Genomic DNA, 18,814 nt, shown 5'->3' with positions numbered 1-18,814 from the left:
TTTGCCCATCCCCATTCCCATTCCACTTAGAACCCTTCTTTTTCCAAGTAGTCCTTCTTCTGTTTTGATGTCTCATTCCTTTTGTTTTCCATATCAAAATGTTGATATGCTCAAAGGAGTGCAGGTCTTTTGGGGGTAACAACAATCACATTGGGGTTATGAATGTACCAGTAAGTTTGTGTCTGGAGAATTACAGTACTCCTTCCTACCCTGTGGCTCTTCCATTCATTCAACCCTTTTCCCCACTGTTCCCTAATATTTCATTTAGTGTTGAGTTCTCAACAGCTTCTTATTTTCAGCTTTGATGAGCTGTAGGCCTTCTCAGTGTCTACCATCATTTCTATAGAAAAGATTCTCCAGCCAGCAGTGACAGCCATCTTTCCACCACTTCCTCTGTAATGTTCCTGAGCCTTGGCAAGTATGAGATGATTTGTCCAGTGTTAAGTATGGGGATTTCTCTTCTTATCATCATCTTAATGAGTTTTAGATCTCCCCAGTATTCACTACCATCTGTTAAAAAAAAGTTTTCTAACCAGAGTGAGAACAGCTTTAACCAATGAGTATGAACATATATATTTGAAAGAAACTTGATGGGTTTAACATTTCCATTTCACCCAAGAATAGTGGTAGTTTCTCTCTAGGACCTATGCCTTTCCATGCAATAGGCTTTGAACTCTACTTTCAGTACCAGCATAAATTCCCCTCCCTCTGATTAGACCTCAAGTATAGTTAGAGAGCAGTTTGTTACCCCCATCACTTATGTATCACTATTGTACCCATGAACACATAGTGCCTGGCTGGTTAATTGTGTAGCTCACAGGATTCAGTGCTTGTTAAAACTGTTGATGACTTTTCTCTCTCAGCAGTCTGCATTATACTTTCTATCACTTTGGGAGCTAGGCAACTTGAAGGCACCTTTCAGCTTGGTTCCATCTTGATTTCTCAGTGTCCTACAACCATAGTGTTTTAAGTCTTCAGCAGTTGAGTTTTACTATACAGTTCTGGTGGTAACCAAGAATATTGGCAACAGCCTGCATTGTTTTGAGGCCTCATGGGCCTCCCTGATAAACAACTCACTGTAGGGGGTGATCAATCCCTGGTATTTCCATGTAACAACCTATGGCTCAGAGTAAAGATTTCTTTATCCCATTAGGGTACTTCTTCCTAAATGATCTCTCTTTTAAATTATATTTTTAATTAACTAACAAAGAACTAGGTGTTTATATGATTTATTTATAACATCTTTAATTTTTTCTATGCTTCCCCCTGCCTTCCTGTTTTTCCTCCCTTTCCTCTGCCCCCACTTAGTCCTTTCCACTCACTGTATTCTGTCCCTACTTGCCTCCTAGCCTAATCCCTCTAAACTCTATCCTAACCTCCTGTTTATTGTCTCCTAGCCTAATCCCTCCAAACTCCATTCTACCTTCTGGCCTCTTGTGCAGACTCTTACTCTTAATTTATTTAGAAATAAATTTAAGGATTCATAGCTAGGATCTGCATACGAGAGAGAACATGTAGCATTTGTGTTTCTGAGCCTGAGTTACTTAGTATGATTTGTTAGATCCATCCATTTTCCTGTAAATCTTTGTTTTGTTTTTCAAGGTAGGGTTTCACTTTAGCTCAGGCTGACCTGGAATTCTCTATGTAGTCTCAGAGTGGCCTTGAACTCACATTGGTCCTCCTACCTATGCCTCCCGAGTACTGGGATTAAAGGCGTAAGCCACCATGCCCTGCTATTTTCCTGTAAATTTAATAATTTCAAAAGAAACCTTTCCATTCAAGTGAAGGGCTGAACACTTTAATAACATGGAGAGTTGCCTGCAGCTTGGAGACATAGTTGCTCTCAACCCCCTTCACTGGAGGGTAATGTGTTAAAATCTTTTTGGAGCAATTTTATAGCACATTAGACTTAATTTTCACCAGCTAATAGTTGATGAAATAAAATGTTTTTGTTGTACTATAACACTGCATGGGAAGCATCCACCTCATAAACACTATTCCTCAGCTCCAATGTTTGCACCAGGACGATGCTGCTTACCAGAAGTTAGCTGCTTTTGTTCCCAAGTCTATTCATATTTTTTATACTGATTAGTGTAAGTGTGAGGGTCCAAAAATTGCCGAAGAAAGACCCCGAACTCAAATAGTATGTAAAAGCAAAGAGCATTTATTCTGCAGAATCAGCCAGCATGCAGGGGTCAACCATTCATACAAAATATCCACCGCAGAGGTGTTCGCAGGCTCCTTTTATGCTCAGCTAGGGGAATTTTGGTGGGCTTAGTCTATTTTAGCATGATTGGCTAATTTGAACAGAAACTTTATTTGTAGTTCTCTGATTGGTCCTAAAGCATTGGCAGGCTAAATCTAGGGGAATTCCAGGAGGATTGGGTAACCCTTCAATTATGATTGGCTAAGCAGGCAGCAATTAGATTTGTACATCTTTGATTGGATGGGGCGAAAGGCACAAAGGGGATATGTCTGGGTATGTTTGGACCTGCCTCCAGGAACTTACTCAGTCCCTGGGCAGCTATCTCCTCCTGCCACCTGTCAGGGTCACTGCTGATTAATAGCCCACCTTTTCCCAGAAGTCTTGCCTGTCTTTCCAAGAAACTGAAACTTAGGCTTAGTTAGGGTGGCACCTTAGTGAAGCCTGTCATGGCCAGCTTGGTCCCCTCAGTAAGTACTTTAAAATTAAATGCTAATATTTACTCCCTAAGGAAAACATTTAGGCTTGACAATAAATATTAGCTGTTTTAAGTTGTATGGAAATTTGAAAAAAAGGTCAAAGCTAGACAGATTCAGGATGCTTCACAATTTTAATTCTTTATTCTTTCTAAAGACATAGCTGGAAGTAATAGGCTATGGAGTATAGTACTTATTGTCTCTATTTCAATGGTAACAGGCATCTCAAACTTGACATGTCCTAAGCGAACTCCCAATAGTCTAATCAAGTTACTACTTCTAAGCAAGTTTACACTGCTAGCTTAGGAAGCAAGTAATAATATTAAGATATATTTATAGTGTCTTTAAAATCGGATCTTCCTCTTCTCATCTCATTTTCTGCCTTTGTCTTGGTTTACTTCACTATTGGCTCTTACTGGAAGTGCTAGAGTCTCTGGCCAGCCTCCTGCTCCCACTCTCAGGCCTCTAAAATTTATACTCAAACTAGTAAGATGAGTGAGCCTTTCTTTTCATTTGTATGTGAGGTCATGTCTTTCTTTCACTCAGAATCATTCAATGAATATCTCAAGTTAAAAAGTAGAATTTGGTGGGCTGGAGAGATGGCTTAGCAGTTAAGCGCTTGCCTGTGAAGCCTAAGGACCATGGTTCGAGGCTCCATTCCCCAGGACCCATGTTAGCCAGATGCACAAGGAGGCGCATGGGTCTGGAGTTCGTTTGCAGTGGCTGAAAGCCCTGACATGCCCTTTCTCTCTCTCTCTCTGCCTATTTCTCTGTCTGTTACTCTCAAGAAAATAAACAAACAAAAAAATTTTTTTTTAAAAAAAAGTAGAATTCAGGCTGGAGAGATGGTTTAGTGGTTAAGTGCTTGCCTGTCAGGCCTAAGGACCCTGGTTGGAGGCTCGATTCCCCAGGACCCACATTAGCCAGATGCACAAGGGGCGCATGTGTCTGGAGTTCCTTTGTAGTGGCTAGAGGCCCTGGTGTGCCCATTCTGTATCTATCTATCTGCCTCTTTCTCTCTCTGTCTGTCGCTCTCAAATAAATAAATAAATAAAAAATTTTTAAAAAGTAGAATTCATACAAGTGGCCTACAATGAGGAACATAGACCCAGAGTCAAATTAGTATTGAAGTGAGAACAGAACAAAAAAGAATAAGCATATGATGTATCAGGAAGTGTATCATTCACAGATACTTTGTGAATTTTCAAGGGTATTTCAGTTGCATTAAAAATAAAAGAAGACTAATCCTAGAACTTGGGAGGCAGAGATAGGAGGATCTCCATGAGTTCAAGGCCACCCTGAGACTACATAGTGAATTCCGGGTCAGCCTGGGCCAGAGTGAGACCCTACCTCAAAAAAACCAAAATAAAATAAAATAAAATAAAATAAAATAAAATAAAATAAAATAAAATAAAATAAAATAAATAATTATAAAAGAAGACAACACTGGATATAAATAACAGGACCCAATATCAAGCTACCATCAATCATGGGGTACAAGAGGGCCTACACCTATTAAATTCTGTATTAAAAAAGTAAGGGTTATCTCATTTGTCCTGTTGCTAACTTACTCTCCGTTGGAGATTCTGCTTCTCTTTTTCAGATAGATGCAGATTCTAAGGAGAGAAGCCACCCCATCATACCTCAAAAAGGCCCCGACTGAAACTAAGGAAAATTGGCAAAACAAGCAAAGGTGCTGTTTTCCTGATGAACCAGATACCAGCACAAGGGAGAAGGAGACCAACACAGAGAAAAATCAACTCCTACCAAATCAGAGATCTAGAGCCTCAGAGGCCCCCAACACCTTATCACTGAAGCAGACCAAAAATGAACCCAAAATAGCTCAGGGAAATTTTGTGGAAGAGGGGGTGGAAAGTATGTCAGAGCCACAAGTTGGGTCATGATATGCAGAGACATTTATTGTACCAATAACTGTGGGCTAACTCCACAATGCACAACCCATATGCATCAACAAGGAGGGGCCATTGGGGAGGGGGTAGGTCACGGATGAGCCTAATAATGGTACCAAACTGCCTGTATTTGCTGAATTGAAAACCAATAAAAAAAATTTAAAAAAAGAAATAAAGCAATAAAATTTATACTTAAATGTAAACAACTATGTTTCTGATTAACAGTTGGAAAAAAAGTCTGTAGATAATTTCAAATGGGAGGTAAAGAGTTTGTTAGGTTTTAAAATACTATATTATGCAAAAATTTCTAGCATTTTTAGAAATACTATTAATAACTGTAGGAAATAATATCATGATGGACCATTTTCAACATATATGATTACCTCATTTGAGTTTATACACGTAGCAAACCAGAGGTACTTGACACCTATCACTTAGATTTTGTCCAGAGTGGAACTTCACAGGCTGTGAAGTCATTTAGTGCATGCCTGGGTCTGTAAATATCAAAGCTTCAATATAAAGAAAACCTCATGTCTTTAAAAAGAAGCATCAAAACCAACTTCAACTAAACAAGGAAGCTAAAAATATCTCAAGGTGGCAATTACATTAGAACACCAGGAAGATTCTACCACCCCAAATACCCAGACAATGGGAAAGAGGGAGGAGAAGGGTTCAGCATTCAAGGGTGTTTAAAGTTACTTTCTATACTTTGTCAGCATGCCACCATCTTTTTTCTGGTTTGTGCCTGACCCTGCAGCATCAAAAATTAACTATCCTACTTTCACTGCCGAATCTCTCAATGGCTTCCTTAAGAGAGGAGGATGTTTTCAACAAGAATAACTGCAGATGTCATACATGATGTTTAAATACATGTACAAGTACAGGGCTGGAGATAAGGCTCAGCAGTTAGGGCACTTGTCTGCAAAGCCTAAGGACCTGGGTTTGATCCCCTAATACTCATGTAAAGCCACATACACAAGGTAGTACATGCATTTGGAGTTTGTTTGCAGTGGGTAGAGACCCTGGTGTGCCCATTCTCTCTTTATTTGAGCCCCCTTCTCAAATAAATAAATAAAATATCTTGACCTGCATCTCCAACAAGGAAGGTCTCTTCAGAAAAGGGGCAGGAAGGAGGGAAAGGATGGTACCAACATGTGTTGTTTACATAAAAAAAATGTCCATATCTAATAAAAATGTTGCTTAAATTAAAAAGTACATGTACAATTAAAAGAATGTAAATAGAATGTATATATGTATATATATGTGTGTGTGTGTGTGTATATAATTTATTTTATTTATGAGAGAGCGAGAGAGAGAGAGAGAATTGATGCACCAAGATCTCTAGTCATTGCCATTGAACTCCAGATACGTGTACCACCTTGAGCACATGCATGACTTGTGTGCCTGTGTCATCTTGTGAATCTGACTTACGTAGGTTCTAGGGAGCCAAACCTGAGTCCTTAGGCTTCACAAGCAAAGTGCCTTAATTGCTGAGCCATCTCTACTGTTGTAGAATGTATAATTTTCAAAGGTACAATCTATGAATTAGCTAAGAAAATTTCATCTAAAGAAAAGGGAATAATACCAAAATCAAAACATACTTGTAAAATTAAATGGTAAAAGTGAAACCGCATTACCAATGAAAGCAAAGCAAAATGGATAAAATTCTTTAAAGTGCAATATCTGAACTTAATATTAATTCATCTTAAAATCTCTTAAAATAATGCTCTGGAGTGACTAGACTCCATGCTGTTATTTAAAAGACATGTGCCCACAAGACAAAATGATGAAGGGAAGTCAAAGTGTAGAGATGGCTAAGAGGTCAGCAGCCAGCCTCTGCTGTCATGGAATCTGTGAAGGCCTACACTGTCTGAGGCTCTGCTGAGGACAGATTTATTGCTAAAGAAAGAAAAGCTTTTACCACTGTAGTCAACTTTCCGCTCATGTAGTCACATGCCACATATTGTTATTGATCATATTGCTAAAAGTTACAATCCACTAGAAATATATTTCTGGAACTGGGTATGGTGGCACATGCCTTTAATCCCAGTACTTGGGAGGCAGAGGTAGGAGGATCGCCGTGAGTTCAAGGCCACCCTAAGACTATATAGTGAATTCCAGGTCAGTCTGAGCTAGAGTAAGACCCTACTTTTACAAAGCAATACACACACACACACACACACACACACACACACACACGTATGCATATATTTATGAAAACATTAAAAAAATAAATTTATATACATATGACCTATGTAGAACAAAAAGAACAGACAAATTCATAATTTTAAAGACAGACATTTTTTTATTACTTTCAGGAATGGATATTTATTGTGTGGAAATTCTGCTTAAATATATATATATTATGTATACATTAGTTTCAAGAAAAATGGAAATTAATAAATTTAATCCAGAATTAGAAAACCTGAATAACAAGATTTCACTTTAGAATAGCAGAAACATAGCCAATCCCTTTAAATTACCACATCCCTCCTTGGGCTGTCTTGTCACTTAGGCCCTAGGAAGCCAGTCACTAGCTCTCAATTGTTCTCCATGCAATGGATTACCATCCTTCTCACAACAGATAATGTACTCTCCTGTGTAAAATATGTGTGAATAAAAGATGAACAATGGTCATGGACTTACTTTGTAAAGGGAATCAACCAGGCCTTGGAAAGTGACTGGATTTAAAATAATTTCTGTATGTCTTGGCTCTCTTGTGTACTGTGAAAACCTAGAGTTTTAGGCTCGCATCTTGCTAATGTAGTAGAGGGTTTGGTACGGAGATCCTGGTGGGAAGTTAAGGCTGTGGCTGGTCTGAGCCATAGCAGACCAGAAAGAAGGATTCCGTGTATTGAGATAGTTGCTGAGCCTGCTGGTGGGATGGAAATAATGGAGACACTGGTCATTCTCCATATCCTACTCTGTTTTCCTTTATAAAGCTAAGTAGACATAAAGGCAGTTGAACTGTACTAGTCTGATGGTTAGGTTTTACTGACAGTCATCTTGTGCTAGAGAGATGAAAACTTTATAGATAGGAGTAATTTACTTACTTTAATAAGTTATAAAACCTAGATAACCTTATTGCTTAATTTGTGATAATTCAAAGAAAAATGTAGCTAAATTTTTATTTGTGAAGGAAGGAATGGGGAAAAACATGGTTTTCATTTGATGAAAAGTATGTGCATAGATATTAAACCCTAGAATTTGGCTTTTCTATCGTTTTTATTTCTATTGTTAACTGTATCTCTTCTTAATTTATTTTGTGTATGTGCATGTTAGTGTGTGTAAACATGTGCACACAGGTACTGTGGTGTGCATGTGGAGGTCAGAGGACAACCTTGGGGTGTCAGTTCTTGCCTTCCACCTTGTTCTGAGGCCAGAGGCTTTTTTAAAAAAATATTCATTTGCATGCATGTGTGCCCTGACCTTTTGCTGCTGCAAGCAAATGTTACTTTTTACATCCAGCTTACATTGGTGGCTAGGCAGATTTTGCAAACAAACACCTTTGACCTCTGTAACTCTTGTTCTTGGCTGCACTTGACACGCTGGCTCTTCGAGGGCTTCAGGGCATCCTCCCATCTCAGCATCTCAAAATCAGCTCACCATAAGCCTGCTAGGGCTTGTAGCTTCTATGTGGATTCTTGGGTACTCAGGTTTAAATTGCAAATGCTTTATCCAATGAGTTATTTTTGCAGCTCTATTTTACTTTTGTTTTATAGAAATGAAATTAATATTATCCTATAACACATACAAATGCAATTAAAATATAATCTCAAGTTAATGTCTCATTATTTCACATTTTTTCTGTAAGTTGCCTTGAGGTTTTACTATGGTAATAATCTTGACTGTCAACAATGACATTTTCATTTTTTTCTTTTCAATTCTTATACCTTTAAATTAATTTTGTTACTTTATTGTGCTGATTTAGGCCTTTATAACATGTTTAGAACAGGTACCAATTGCCATCTCTGTCTCTTCTGATTATATACACCATGCTTCCATCATATCTCCTGAAGAATGATGTTTGTCTGTTAACAGTCTCAGTAACATCCCTAAGATACTGAGGTGTTTTCTTCAGTGTTCTGAGAATTCCACTTTCAATCAAAAACTATATAATTGAGATGGTTATGGTAGTGCATGCCTTTAGTCCCAGCACTTTGGAGGCAAAGGTAGGACAATTGCAGTGAATTTGAGGCCACCCTGAGACTACATAGTGAATTCCAGGTCAACCTGGACAATAGAAAAACATTACTTCGAGAAAACAAAAAACAAAACAAAAATAAACCAAATCCAAGCCAAACAAAAAACCTATATAATTACTTTCATGAAAGAGGCCAAAAATAAGTATTTCATAGCATGCAAAATTCTGATTGTATCACAAAAGATCAGCACTATAGGAATTTCCAAAGATTTTACTTCAAAAAAGGAGAAATAAAATATGTATTAACTTATACAAACCCTGACTATAGCAATAAAGGAAATAAATTGAGGCAAAAATGTCAAACTCAAACTGAAGTTTCAAACTACAATAATATATAAGTAGCTAGGACATTGTATATGAATTTAAAGTGTCCTATTGCACTTATTTATATATGTTGGGTAGAAAGACACAACTTAGAATAAACAACACGTCTGATTTTGATTTTGTTGCATATTTTTTTTTTCTCAAAGCCAAGAAACTATTGCATTACCAATGCCAGGGCCTTATGATTAAGTCTTCAATGAACTTTGACTTGAATTTTTAAAAGAAATATTTTATTTATTTATTTTCAAGAGAAAGGAGAAAGAGGGAGAGGGAGAGAAAGAGTATGGGGGCACCAAAGCCTCTAGCCTCTGCAAATGAACTCCAGATGCATGCACCGCCTTGTGTATCTGGTTTTACGTGGGTAGTGGGTACTGAGGAATTGAACCTAGGTCCTTAGGCTTTGTTAGGCTTTGTAGGAAAGCACCTTAACTACTGAACCATCTCTTCAGCCCTAGAGTTTATTTATTTTGTTTTTTCAAGGTAAGGTCTCACTCTAGTTCAGGCTGACTTGAAATTTATTATGTAGTCTCAGGCTGGCCTCAAACACAGTGATCCTCCTACTTCTTGCCTCCCAAGTGCTGGGACTAAAGGTGTGTTTCACCATACTTGGCTTAGAGTTGATTTTTGTGTATGGTGAAAGATAGGAATACAATATACTTTTCAATTGTTCTGTAAAGTTGGGAAAAATCATATGAATTTATCATATAAATATATGGCCTTGAGATACTATGAATGACTGAAGTGAGCTAATTAACATATGCCTTATATCATATTGTTTTTGGTTGTAGCACTTAAATTAGGAATCCAATTTCATTCTGTTGCATATAGTTTAATCATTCCTTTGAAGAAATAGTCTCTCCCCAATTTTACGTGCTCATCTCCCTTGTCACAGAGCAGTATATGCATGGATTTATGTCTGGACACAATTCTCTACTGTTCTTTGTATCTGTCTTTATGCCAGTATCACTCTTTTTAAATGTATTTTAAAATCATGAAATGTGATGCCTCTAGTTTTGTTTTTTGTCAAAATTGTCTTGGTATTTTTATTTATTTATTTCGGTTTTTCAAGGTAGGGTTTCACTCTAGCTCAGGCTTTCCTGGAATTCACTATGTAGTCTCAGGGTGACCTAGAACTCATGAAAATCTTCCTACCTCTGCCTCCCAAGTGCTGGGATTAAAGGCACATGCTACCATGTTCGGCTGTCTTGGTATTTTTTAAAAAATATTTTTATTTATGAGAAAGACAGGGAGATAGAGATAGAGAAAGAGGTAAAGAGGGCTGGAGAGATGGTTAAGAGATGGAGAGTGGTTAAGGTACTTACCTGTGAAGCCCAAGGACCCAGGTTCAACTCCCTAGAACCCACATAAGCCAGACACACAAGGTGATACATGCACAGACGGTCATGCATGATCACAAGGTGATGAGCACTTGTGAGTCTCTAGATCTCTGCTTTGGTAGGTGTTGAGTATCCTTAGGGTCTGTCTCTGACATCCTAGCCCTGGTTATCAGGTTCAGCATGGAAGCAGCACTTTTGCTCATCTCCCTGATTCATGTTTGGTTTCAGCTGTGAAGTGCGAGGGGCAGTTTATGTTCTCCAGTCTTGCTACCTCCTGAAAAAGCACAGATTCTCCAACAGACAGTGAAATCAGCATAGTTTAAATGGGATAAGCATTATTAATTTAGGGAGAATTTGATGTTTGTAGCCTCTCTTTTAGTCAAAGACTAGTGAGAGCTTGACCTTGGAGATCATAATCTTTGTCTCCGTAGGATTCTGACCTGGTTCCCAATTCCAGATATGGGTTCCTTTACACTGAGAAGATCTCTCTCTTTCTCTCTTTTTTTTTTTTTGGGTGGAGAGGTTCAAGGTAGGGTCTTTATCTGGCCTAGGCTGACCTGGAATTCACTCTGTAGTCTCAGGGTGGCCACAAACTCACGGTGGTCTTCCTAACTCTGCCTCCGAAGTGCTGGGATTAAAGGCATATACCGCCATGCCTGGCTCTGAGTAGATCTCTTAACCAGTCAGAATGCTATTGCTTGCCCACTGAGGCCATGTGCTACTATTGTACTGGCGATAACATGAGTTTTACCTTCATGTATGATGAACTCTCATTACATCCCAGATTGAAATCTTACTTGAGGATTAAGAATGACACTTTTAATGTGGTCTTGGCTTGCTAGTATTTTTGTTTGCTAGTATTTGGTCTTCATTTTTACATATTTATCTGCCATGAATAATAACAAGTAATTTTATTTTGCTGCTGTGTTGTTGTCTAGCTTTGGTTTTGATACAATGGTAGTCTTATAAATAAAATGAAGTTGGAAGTGTTACCTCCTTTTTTTAGTTTTTATTTTTGAGAGTAAGAAGGCTTGCTGTTAATTTCATTTTATGTTAATAAATGCTTTACATTAGTTGTTGTGACAGGCAAGTTCCCAGCCATGTGCACAGATAAGTACTGTATTCCAAGGACATGGATTTAGTATTAGGGAGACAGCCCCAACGTTACTGTCACATGCAGGGAGAAGCCCAGGACTGCTGACATTTTTTCCAACATCAAATCATTTCAGAAATATTAGGGAGTGGGTATTAAAAAAATCTAGCAACAATGTGGTAAAATCTATGGTTTATTCCTTGATTGGTGCCTTCTTATTTGCTCCATTAACTTTTAGTATTAATTCTTTATATACTTATCAGAATTCACAAATGGAGAATTGGTTCTGGTCTTTCCCCTCAATTAGTCAGTGTGCTGGTGAATAGTTACTAGCAATTTTCCATTCTTCTGAACTGCTGTAGTGTTCATTGTAATGCTTTCTCCTTTATTTCTGATTTTACTTATTTAAATCTTGTCTTGCTAAAGGATTGCCAAGTTTGCTTATCATTTCAATAAACCAGTTCTTAGATTCATTAACTTTTCTAGTTTATTTCACTTGCTTCTCTTTTATTAAGTCTACTTAGTTTTTTTTTAAATTTCTGAGAATTAAAATTTTTATTGACAACTTTCATAATTAGAGACAATAAACCATGATCATTACCCCCACTTTCCAATTTGCAACTCCACTCTCCATCATATCCCTGCCCCCTCCCAATCAATCTCTCTTATATTTTGATATCATAATCTTTTCATCCTATTATAGGGGTCTTATATAGGTAATGCCAGGCATTGCAAGGTCATGATATCCAGGTCATTTTGTGTCTGGAAGAGTGCATTGGAAGCAGTCCTACCCTTCCTCTGGCTCTTACATCTCTCTGCCACCTCTTCTACAAAGGACCCTGAGCCTTGGAAGATGTGATAGAGATGTTTTAGTGCTAAACACTCTCTTGTCACTTTTTCAGCACTATGGTACCTTTTGAGTCATCCCAGAGGTCACCAATATCTAAAAGGAGAAGCTTCTCTGACCAAAAGTAAGAGTATCATTAATATATTGGTATGAATATTAAGAGAAGTGCTTACTGGGCAGTTTGGTGAGCATAATATATGCATTTAGCCAGATACCAGTAGGCATTATACCCCTAGGACTCATGATTTCCCCCATCATAGGTTTTCAGTACCAGGCATGTATTTCCTCCCATGGAGTGGGTCTCCAGTTCTCTCTATTAGAGAGCAGTTGGTTTCCCCTATAATGGACATATCACTATTGCATCTGTTGGGTCATTTGGTCTGGCTAGCCAAAATTAAGGTTTGCAGTGTCCACTGTTGTTTATCTCCACTGATGACTTCTCTCTCCCATAGAGCTGCATGCAATGTAGCTTTTTCTACATTTCCATCAGCTGGTCTACTGGACGAAATTTTCAGTTCAGCTCCAGCAAGATTTCTGAGTGAGCTTTCAGCACAAGCATGTGGAGTCTTCAGAAATAGGGTCTTATAGGCAGCTAGTGGGAAACCAAGAGCCTTGGCAATGGCCTGTAATGTTTTGAGGGAATCAGGGACCTCTCTGGCTATTGCAGTCAGGTTCACATTGCTGGCAGAAATCACCTGCCCAAGAGAAGCTTGCGGGAAAAAGGTTTCTTTTGGCTTACAGACTTGAGGGGAAGCTCCACAATGGCAGGGGAAAACAATGGCATGAGCAGAAGGTGGACATCACTGCCTGAACAACATAAGGTGGCCAATAGCAATTGGAGAGTGTGCCAAACACTGGCATGGGGAAACTGGCTATAACACCCATAAGCCTGACCCCAACAATACACCACCTTCAGGAGGCTTTAATTTCCAATTGCTATCAGCTGGGAACCTAGCATTCAGAATACCTAAGTTTATGGGGGACACCTGAATCAAACCACTACCTTCCACCTCTGGCTCCCATAAACTGATAACCATATATAATTTAAAATGTATAGTATTCATGCAACTTCAAAAGTCCCCATAGTTTTTTATCAATCCCAATGATGTTCAAACATTCTCATAATCCAAATCTTTTAACTGAGCCATCATACCAAAAACTACCCCCCTTGCAAAAAACCCATAATGGTACAGAATAAACACTCATTGCAAAAGATAGCATTGGGTATAGCAAAGAAATACGCAACCAACAGAAGATTTAAACAGGGGTAAACATCAAACTCTGTAGCTCCAAGTCTGATAATTCTAACCAGCAACAAGTCTCTGGAGTTCCAATTCCGCCCCTCCAACTAGGCTACTCCCAGTCCTGGAAAACTTCATCTAGGGCAGGCAGCACTCCTTAGCAGCCATCTCGATGTTTCTGACATCTCCAATGGGTCTCCACTGCAACCCACTGTTCAATCTCATGGCTTCACTGGGTCTCCATGCAGGTATCCAGCAAACCTGCTTCACACTGCCCATGGCCATTTCCAAAATGCAAGACTGTGTTGCAAACTCAGTGACTCTCTCTTTCCTATATTACTTATACAATACCAGGTAGGATGCCAATTTGTTAATCCAGGGGGAATAAAGCAGACTTTGAAGAACAGGATACTCCTTGAGCACTCAGACCCCTTCAAAAGAGTGTCTACATTCTTCCTGTTGCCCCAGTGCAGGCCAGCTGGCCCAATCTCAAAGGTTGTAATCTCATATAATTGCAGCTGAATGGGCAGAATTTTCAGCTCAAAGATTTCATTTCTGTGTCATATCCCTCTGCTCACACTAGTCCATTTCTACACAAAGCAACCCTGCACAAGTTCTTTGGACATGGGCATAACAGCAAACTCACACAAACTGCTTCTAGCCCAGTCCAGATAAAGCTCCTTTTCACCCCCATAAGCCAAACTTCATAGTCCATAGTTCTTACTACATTTAGGTCTTTCAACCCTGACCAGAATAGTCCATCAAGTACTTACAGCACTGTAAGGTGTCTGTTAGGCCAAGGTTCCAAATCTGTCCACATTCCTCTTGAAAATCAGCTCCCAAAGGCCAAAGCCACACAGTCAGTTGTCTAGCAGCAAAGGACACCACCCCTTGGTACCAACTGTATTGGCAGGGGAGCTCACTGGAAGTTATCCCAACCCTGGCACTGACAGTTTTCTAGTAACAATCTATGGCTTCTGGATGCATTATTGTCCAAAAAAAAAAAAAAGAGTTTCCATATAGCTTATTCATACTTTTTAGATTTTGATTAACCCTCCCACCACCCTTCCTTTACTCAATCTCTTTCCCTGACCTCACTTAGGCCATTTCACCCCCAGTAATCTGCTTATCTACTTACATATATACAATATCATCCTCTTAAGTCTTCCCCTCTCCTCCCTCCATTATAGTCCCCTTCTAGCTTACTGGCATCTGTGACTGAGTTTTATTCCAACTCACATACAAGTCTAAACATTTGTAGCTGAGAGCCACATATGAGAAAGATTATGTGGTACTTGGCTAACGATATAGAACATGTTTTTAGATGTTTATATGTCATTTGTAATTTGTCTTTTGAGAACTCGCTATGTAGTTCAATAGCCCATTTTTTAATTAGGTTGTTTGATTTCTAAACATTAGTTTTTTTGAGTTCTTTGTATATCCTGGATATTAATCCTCTGTCAGATATATAGCTAGCAAAGACTTTTCCATTCTGTAGGTTGCCTCTTTACTCAGAGTGTCCTTTGCTGTACAAAAGCTTCGTAATTTCATGTGGTCCCAGTGGTTGATTAGTAGTTTTATTTCCTGAGCAACTGGGGCTGTATTCAAAAAGTCATTGTGTATATGCACATATGTTGAAGGGTTTCCCCTATTTTTACCTCTAAAAGTTTCGGTTTCATGTCTAACATTAAGGTATTTGATCCATGTGGACTGCATTCATGTGCATGGAGAGAAATAAAGATAAATTTTCATCCTTCTACATATAGATATTGTTTTTCCAGTATAACTTATTGAAGATGTCTGTATGTTTACTTTGTATCCTGCACATTGCTATGTGTTTATCAGCTCTAACAGTTTGCTGGTAGAGTCTTTAGGGTTTTTTATGTATAGAATCATATCATCTGCAAATAATAATAATTTGATCTCTTCTTTTCCAATTTGTATCTCTATTATGTATGTCTCTTGCCTTATGGCTATAGCCAAGACTTCCAGTACTATATTCAATAAAAGTGAGGACAGTGGACACCCTTGTCTTACTTCTGATTTTAGTGGAAAAGCTTTGTTTTTCACCATTTAGTATTATGTTGGCCATAGCATTGTCATAAATAGACTTTATTATGTTGAGATACACTTCTTCTAGTCCCAGTTTCTGTAGGACTTTTACCATAGAGTGATATTGGGTTTTGTCAAATGTCTTTTTTGCATCTATTGAGATGATCATGTGATGTTTTTCCCTTCAGTCCATTTATATTGTGTATTGTATTCATTGGTTGGTGCATTTTGAACCATTCCTGCATCTCCTGGATAAAGCCTATATGGTCAGGGGGGATATCTTTTTGATATATTCTTGTATTCTGTTTGCTAATATTTTTTTAATTAGTTATGCACACAGTGTGTATACAGCTATGTTGGTACCATCATTAACCTCCTTCCTGCCCCATCCCACAGAGATTCTCCTTTTTGGGGAATGTGAGTTGTGCATTGTGGGGTTAGCCATCAGTCATGCATAAAAGGCAATGTCTCTGTGTGTAATGTCCCAACATGTGGCTCTAACAATCTTTCTGCCCCCTCTTCCCTGAGCCATGATGTGTTCATTTTAGGTCTACTTCAGTGATGAGGTCTTGGGAGCCTCTGTGTCTCTGGATGTCTGGTTTGGTAGGAGTTGAGTGTTCTCTGTGTCATCTCCTTCACACTTGTGCTGGTACCAGGTTCACCAAGAAAGTAGCATTCTTGCTCATTTCTCAAGTTTGGTTTCAGTTGGGGCCCTGATGAGGTGCAACGGGATGATTCTCTCCTCTGCCAATGTTTTATTCAGAATTTTTCCATCTATGCTCTTGAGGAAGATTGGTTTATAATTTTCTTTTTTTTTTTTTGTTCTGTATTTGTCTTGTATTGGTATAAAAATGATTCTGGCATCATAGAAGGAGTTTGGTAGTATTCCTTTCTTTCATGTTTTATGGAAAAACTTGAGAAGCTTTGGTGTTAGTTCTTCCATTAAGGTCTGATAAAATTTGCCAGTGAACCCACCTGAGCCTGGACTTTCTTCAGCTGGGAGATTTTTTTTTTAACATCTGTTTAGATCTCTGTACTTATTATAGGTCTATTTAAATGGTTTACCTCATCTTGATTTAATTTTAGTAGGTCATATAAATCAAGGAAATCAGCCATTTCTTTCAGATTTTCAAACTTAGTGGAGTATATGTTCTTAAAGTATGTCCTTATGATTTTCTGAATTTCTTTGGTATCTGTTATAATGGTGCTTTTTTAAACTCTAGTTTTATTAATTTGTGTCTCTTCTTTCTTTCTTTTGGTCATATTTGTTAAGGGTTTATTAATCTTTTGTATCTGTTCAAAGAACCAAATCTTTTTTCATTGATTCTTTCTATTTTTTAAAATTTCTCTTTCATTAATCTCTGCCCTAATTTTTATTATTTCTTTCCATTTACTGATTTTTGGTTTGCCTTGTTCTTCTCCTTCCAAGGCCTTAAGGAAAGATTAGTTATTTACTCTTGATCTTTCTAATTTCTTTCTTTTTTTTTTTGAGGGAAGCCCAACAGACTGCCTTTTTAAAAATGTGTGTGTGTGTGTGTGTGTGTGTGTGTGTGTGTGTGTGTGTGTGTGTGTATGTGTGTGTATGAGACAGAGAGAGAGAGAGAGAGAGAGAGAGAGAATTGGCATGTCAGGGCCCCTATTAATTGCAATCAAATTCCAGACTCTGAGCCCCCTTGTGTGCATGTGAGACCTTGTGTACTTGTGTCACTGTGCATTTGGCTTATGTAGGACCTGGAGAATCAAACACGAGTCCTTAGGTTTGGCAGGCAAGCACCTTAACTGCTAAGGTATCTCTCCAGCCCTCTAAGTTCTTAATATAGGCACTTAAAGCCATAACTTTCCCTTTTAAGACTGCCTTCATTGTATCCCAAAGGTTTTGGTATATTGTGTTCTCATTATAATTTGATTATATAATTATTAAAACCTTCTCCTTGATTTGTTCATTGACCCATTTGCCATTTAATAGCATACTGTTTATTTTCCATGATTTTTTGTATGCTGTATAGCTTTTCTTACTGTTGATTCATAGTTTAATCCCACTGTGATCAGATAGAGTGCAAGGAATTATTTCAACTTTCCTTTATTTGTTAAGATTTGCTTTGTGACCTAATATATGGTCTATTGTAGAGAATATTCCATGTGCTGCTGAAAAGAATGTGTATTTTGCAGCATTTGGATGAAATGTCCTATTGACATCTATTAGGTCTATTTGTCCTAGGACCTCATTTAATCCAGATGCCTTCTATTTACCTTTTGCTGGGATGACCTGTTAATTGATGAGAGTTAGGTATTGAAGTCACCCACTACAATTGTGTGTGGTGTTACCTGTGGCTTTAATTTTAATAATGTTTGTTTGATAAAATTGGGATCCCCCATGTTAGGTACATGTATGTTTTGAACTGTACTCCTATTTTGCCTTTGGAGTAAAATTCTTCTCCTTCTACTATGCTCTGGATGCTTATGTTTGATCTCTTCATAGTGTCCTAAGTGTCTTGAAATTTCCATTCATGCCTTAGTTGTCTTTCTCTTTGTTGGACTGTATTAGATCTTTTACCTGGTCATCTAGTTCATATATTCTGTCCTCTCCTTTATCCCTTCTGCTGGTGAGATTTTCTACAGAGTTTTCTACTTGACTTACTCTGTTTTTCATTTCTGGTGTGTGTGATTGGTATTTTTAAATTTTTTCTATTTTGTTATTCATGTCTTGTATTGATATCCTTATTTCATTAAGTTGGTTTCCTGTGTTCTCTTGGGATTCCTTCAGCAGCTTGTTTTCTTGTTTGATTACTTTGATTTCTTTGAGCATAGATATAATCATTTCTTTTTTTGAAATCTTTGCCAGGCATTTCATCTAACATAGTCTCACTGGAGGTCATTTCTTATGGAGTTAAAATTTTTGGTGGAATTGTATTGCCTTGAGTTTTTCGCGTTTCTTGTACTATAATGTAGAGACTTTTGCATCTTGTGTTAATTTGATGCTTGGCTTTTCTAATTATCTGTAGCTTTCTTAGCTATGTAACTCTGGTTCCAGGTTAGCCTGGGGCTGAGTGAGATACTGTCCCCAGTAATGACAGAAGGAGAAGAAAAAGGCCCTATAAATCAGGAAATTTAAATAGTCAACACTAAA

The 18,814-nt window shown here is 38.1% G+C and overlaps 1 protein-coding gene across 1 annotated transcript in view; it reads right to left on the bottom strand.

Moving 5' to 3' along the window:
* The window catches only part of Spag17 (sperm associated antigen 17), a 300,395-nt gene that overhangs the window by 99,197 nt on the left and 182,384 nt on the right, over positions 1-18,814 (bottom strand). The window lies entirely within an intron of this gene.

The sequence above is a fragment of the Jaculus jaculus genome, chromosome 19, assembly GCF_020740685.1.
Source record: "Jaculus jaculus isolate mJacJac1 chromosome 19, mJacJac1.mat.Y.cur, whole genome shotgun sequence".
Lineage (NCBI taxonomy): Eukaryota > Metazoa > Chordata > Mammalia > Rodentia > Dipodidae > Jaculus > Jaculus jaculus.
This window is presented reverse-complemented; position numbering and strand designations above follow the sequence as displayed.